At 45.0% G+C, this 5,577-nt stretch overlaps 1 long non-coding RNA gene across 1 annotated transcript; it reads right to left on the bottom strand.

Annotated features, from left to right (window-relative positions):
* Positions 1 to 1,397: 1,397 nt before the first annotated feature.
* Positions 1,398 to 5,292, bottom strand: LOC122706986. Its single transcript, XR_006344535.1, has 3 exons — positions 5,261 to 5,292; positions 2,233 to 2,236; positions 1,398 to 1,538 (listed from the first exon to the last, which is right to left on the bottom strand). It is a non-coding gene; the product is annotated as an uncharacterized LOC122706986 (long non-coding RNA).
* Positions 5,293 to 5,577: the final 285 nt, after the last annotated feature.

The raw sequence follows: 5,577 nt of genomic DNA, 5'->3' as shown, positions 1-5,577 counted from the left end.
GTGAGGAGGCACTTGTAGGGGAGACTCCATCACCAGTTCATTGTGAGTTATGCACCAGTGGCAGAGGTGGCAGAAATGGAAGCTGCTTCATCCCTGAATTGCAGTCTCCCCGAAGTCTTTTGGAACCAGTAGTTCAGCAGAGGCCTCAGAGGCAGTCCAAGTGTTCTGGGAGTCATCCCTGGAGATGGAGGCTAGAACCCCTACCCCCAGGCCTCTCAATGATTTGGGAAGCATCTCATTCGTTGTGATAAATAACCATGGTTTAAAATATCTGGTGTGATTCCTGCTTCCTAAACTGAATTCTGGCTGATACAACAACCAGAGGATTGGACTCTGTGGGAAGGCAGGGAGGCCAAGAGACAAACAAAGCCAAAGAACTGAGTGGATGAGAAGTATCTAAGGATACAAGTCAACACAAAGCAGACCAATCAGGAGGGATAGAAAGCTCCACTGGTCCAGGCAGGCAGGCCCAGAGTCACAAACACAGGCAATGAGCTCTGACCTTAGAGAAAAAGCTCTTTTCGGTCTACCTGATTTCATAGGCAGGTTTAAGCCATGCTGGTCCCATAAGGATCATTAACAGGGCAAATTAAAGAAATTATTCTTAGGCAGAACCAGCTAGATCTGCTTGAGTTTATTTATTCCATTTGTATTAGCCAGCCTTCTCTGGAAAAACAGAACTGATAGGATATATAGAGAAATATAGAAAGAGATTTATTATGAGGGGCTTGCTCATGTGATTATGGAGGCTCAAAGGTCCGCTATCTACTATCTGCAAGTTGAAGGCCAAGGAAAGCCAAGGAGGAAGTTCCAGTTCAAACTGAAAGGCCTGAGAGCCAGGGGAACCAATATAAGACCCGGTCTGACTCCAAAGAAGGTCGGGGAAGGTCAATGATATGTCCTGGTCCAAATCTAAAGGAAGACCCAAGAATCAGGAGCACCAAGGTCTGAGAGTAGGAGAAGATGACTTTCTGGCTCAAGCAGAAAGATTTACTTTTGCATTTTTGTTCTATTCAGACCCTCGATGGATCAAAACCTGTCAGGCACTGGTTCCCTACACTGGGGAGGGCCATACTCTTCACTCAGTCTATAAATCCAAATGCTAGTCTCCGCTAGAAACACCCTCACAGAAGCCCCCAGAAATCACATTTTACCAGCTATCTGGTCATCTCTTAGCCCAGTCAAATGGACACAAAAGAAACTGTTACACCACCTGTGATAGATTTGTCCCTAAAACACACTTTTGAGATGAAGTTACTTAAAGGCTATGATGACTAGAGAGGGGACACGTTGGAAAGGAAAAGAGTCATATGCCCTTGTCACCAGCATTGAGATGGATTTAGAGGACAGTTATCTGCCACTAGCTAGTGCTATTGTCTGTTGTTTAGTCGCTCAGTCGTGTCTGACACTTTGCGACCCCTGGACCATAGCCCACCAGGCTCCTCTGTCCATGGGATTCCCCAGGCAAGAATAATGGAGTGGGTTGCCATTTCCTTCTCCAGGGGATCTTCCCAATCCTGAGATCGAATTTGCATCTCCTATGGTTCCTGCACTAGGAGCGGAATTCTTTACCACTGAGCCACTGGGAAAGCCCAGCTAGGGCTATTACTTTCAAGTTAAAACTGTTCCCTAATCCTCTCAACATCTGCCTCAGCCTTAAAATACTCTTGCTCCCTGCAAGGATCTCTCCTCTGGGTCCCAGAAAATGAAGAGGAATTACTAATATTAATGAGCAGTATAAGGTGCTAAGTGCCTTATATATACTATTTAATTTAATCTATATCAACCTATGAGGTACAGACCATTAAGTACTACCTAATTGTATTTACTGTAAGGTAAATATTGTTATGCTAAAAATAGGTATCTGTAAGGTAGATGCCATTGTGAAGTGAAGTGAAAGTTGCTCAGTTGTGTCTGACTCTCTGCAACCCCATGGACTGTAGCCCACAAGCCTTCTCTGTCCATGAAATTCCCCAGGCCAGAATACTGGAACAGGTAACTGTTCCCTTCTCCAGGGGATCTTCCCAACCCAGGGACTCAGGTCTCCCACATTGCAGGCAGATTCTTTACCAGCTGAGCCACAAGGGAAGCCCAGCTGCCATTACTAACATCCTTTTAAAGACTATAACTTAGCAAGGTTAAGGAAAGTTCCAGAGATCTCATGGCTACTAAGAGGCACAGCTTGGATGTGAAACCACTGCAAGCCTGTCTCTGTCTTAATCTCTATGAAACCTGCCTCCCTAAAGACTCTACAGTTCTATGGGCTCCGACTGTATGGAGCAACCCTCAACAGGTCTTGGATGTATTTTTTTCAATTCCTTATCGCCATTGGCCTCCCTGACATAAACACACAACACATTTCCAAGAAAAAAAATCAACAGGAAGTCCTGTGATCTTCCTGAACTTTCCTGGGATGGGACAGTGGCATGAGGATTTCTTGAGATCTTTACAGGATCTACTCTACCAGGGGGAAGTAACTTATCTCTTCTTTAGGGCACCCGCGCATCAAAGCCTCCCCATCAGGACCGCTCAGTAGCATCCTGTCACCCTCCTCCATCCAGCAGGCCATGGAGGTCCCCCTTTCTGTTAGTCACCAATGCCTGTCTCTGGGTTTTATATTGCTGCTTGAGGATGAAGAGCTATTCTGCCAGGGAAAATGCTGCCCAGATAGAATTTAAGGAAAAGAATGAAACGCAAAATAACTCTTAACCATGTGTGGGAGAACACGTTTGAAGGTAATAGGGAAAGTCACAGAATAATGAGAAAAAGTTTTAGACATAATGGAACATTCCCGTTGCTGCTATTGGCACGTCTCTCTTGGATGTGCATTGGGCTTGTTTGACTCTATTCCATTATTTCCCTGCTGAGGTCACCCTTTCCTCCCCCACATCAGCAGGGGCCTTTCCTCAGAGGGCAAGTCAGCTCTGGCAAGAGGCAGTTTCTCAGTCAGGGAAATGAAACTGGGAAGGAGAGTCTTAGGCAGAGTGAGGAGAAAATCCAGTCATACACTGGTTCCACACCCTTCGGTCTAGGCTCAGGCTCTAAGATGCTATGTCCCAAGATGGAGACCCACCCGCCGAGGCGTAACAGTAGTTAAAGTGGGTCAAATCCTGGAAGCCCAAGAAATAAGCCATCCCTTGGAAACCCAACTATGTGGATTTCTGTTCCTTTCTTCGTTGATCTCTTTTGCATCTCCTGATATGTAGTAGCATTTTTGTTATAAAAATAATATCTAACATTTACTGAACATTATACTATGTGCCAGAGACTATGCTACATTTTCCCAGAATTCTCTCACGTGATGCTCACATTAGTCCCAGGAAATGGGTATTACATGCATCCCTACTTCATATATGAAGAAAGTGAGACCCAAAGGGGAAGTGACCTGCTCAGAGTCAGACTGTTAACAACTGGCTGACAGGGACTTGAACCTAAGTCTGTCTGATGCCAGAAACACTCATAGCCACTTGCCTTATTGTGTGTATGTGTGTGCTCAGTTGTGTCCAACTCTTTGCAACCCCATGGACTATAGCCCACCAGGCTCCTCCACGCATGGGTTTTCTCAGACATGAATACTGGAGTGAGTTGCCGTTTCCTACTCCAGGGAATCTTCCTGACCCAAGGATAGAACCTGCATCTCCTGTGTCTCCTGAATTGGCAGATGGGTTCTTTACCTCTCTGCCACCTGAGAAGCCAATTGTTCAAAACAAACAAACAAACAAAATAAACTACCTTCTCTCTGTTGGTCTTGTCTCAACTCTGCTATGGAATAATAGCAAATCAGTATCTACCCTTGGCCAAAATGGTACAGAGGTGGAAAAATATGGAAGGGCTACATGAAGATGGCAAGCATAGGGACTTGAGATTCCCAAGAGTCAGGTGAAATTCAGGAGATAAAAACAGAGCCTGTGCTATACAGGAGTGACCTGAACAGGAAGAAACTCCAAAAGGGAGAGGATATATGTACATGTACGGCTTCTTTATTTCCTTCCATTTTGCTGTAACAGTAGAAAGTAGCCCAACACTGTAAAGCTACTATATTTCAATAAAAATTAATTTAATATAAGATCTTTCCCATTTCCCTCTACTACCATATATTAACAGTCTAAGTTTCATTAACAATAAAATGTTACTTTCATCATATGAAGCACTCACGGCTTGGAGTAGAAATGAGATTCCCATAGAATACTGATATTTGGGGTTAACAACACATCTAGACTCTGTAATGTGGTTTGGTGCTTTTTATTTGCTGGTGTGATGTAAATGACTGAGAACGTAGTCAAGTCGTCTTCTCAGCTCATGATGGAGAAAAACAGCATGTTTATATCATAGACCTTCAAGGAAATAAGCAACTTGAATGGATACTATTCATGATACCCACTGTGTCACACAGGAACAAACTTGGCTCCAGAATGGGTTATATTTCGTAAGAATCACCCATAAAAAGAGATGGTTGAGCAGGCAGAAGGTCATATTCAGATGGCCTCTCACATTAGCCATCCAAGAGTTTTCCAAGGGATTTCCAAGTTTTCCAAAGTGATTCATTAACTCATTCATTCACTTGACTACCAATGTCTAGCAAATGTATTCCTCAGGCCAGGGATTCTGTTAGATACTAGTGTAGAGCCATAAAGGTACCTTGCCCCACATTATACAGATCCTTGGGGTTCTCCAGTTCAAACATACTATTTCCTTCCATTGTGAGCTGGGAAAATACCAATGTATGGGGCCAACCGAATCCAACCAGTAAATAAAAAGGTCCAAGCACAATTACAAAAGCCAGACCAACTGCTCACCCAAATGGAATCCTAGCTTTCCATGGGAGTGGAGTTTGAAGAGGCTTCGCTCATCTACTTCTAACCTTAAAATGAACTTCCATTTACACAACTGTGGCTACAAGTAGCCAGAGGTTGAGAATATGCCAGTGGGTTTGTCTCGCAATTGAGAATCACTGGCAAAGGCAAGTTTTTTGAGGTTTGGACACCCCGACTGATAAACAGCACCAGACAGCACAGGTGCGCGTGCCCAGGGAGGACCGGGTCCTGACCTCTTGCTGCGCTGCTTAGCTGCTTAGTCGCTCAGTCGTGTCCGACTCTTTGTGACCCTGTGGGCTGTAGCCCGCCAGGCTCCTCTGTCCATGGGGATTTTCCAGGCAAGGACACTGGAGTGGGTTACCATGCCCTTCTCCATGGGATCTTGGAGTTGGGATCTTGGATCTTCCCAACTCAGGGATTGAACTCCTGTCTCCTATGTCTCCCACATTGGCAGGCGGATTCTTTACCACTGCGCTACCTGGGAGGTCCAAGAACCCTGGAGTGGGTAGCCTATCCCTTCTCCAAGGGAACTTTCCAACCCAGGAATTGAACCAGGGTCTCCTGCATTCCAGGCAGATTCTGTACACAGCTGAGCTATCCTGGAAGCCGAGCTGACCCCTAGCCGGATGGTACCCCCAGACTTTACTCCAGACCTTCAATTTAGTCTTATGAATGTGTTTTTGATCGACTTGCTTTTTACCGTCATCTTTCTAGGTCCACGTTTAGAGGGGTTTTTTTTGCTAACTTTGTACTCTTCTGTAGC

This window comes from Cervus elaphus, chromosome 13, assembly GCF_910594005.1.
Source record: "Cervus elaphus chromosome 13, mCerEla1.1, whole genome shotgun sequence".
NCBI classification, from domain to species: Eukaryota; Metazoa; Chordata; class Mammalia; order Artiodactyla; family Cervidae; genus Cervus; species Cervus elaphus.
Note: the sequence above shows the minus strand (reverse complement) of the source record. Positions and strands in the feature narration are given on the sequence as shown.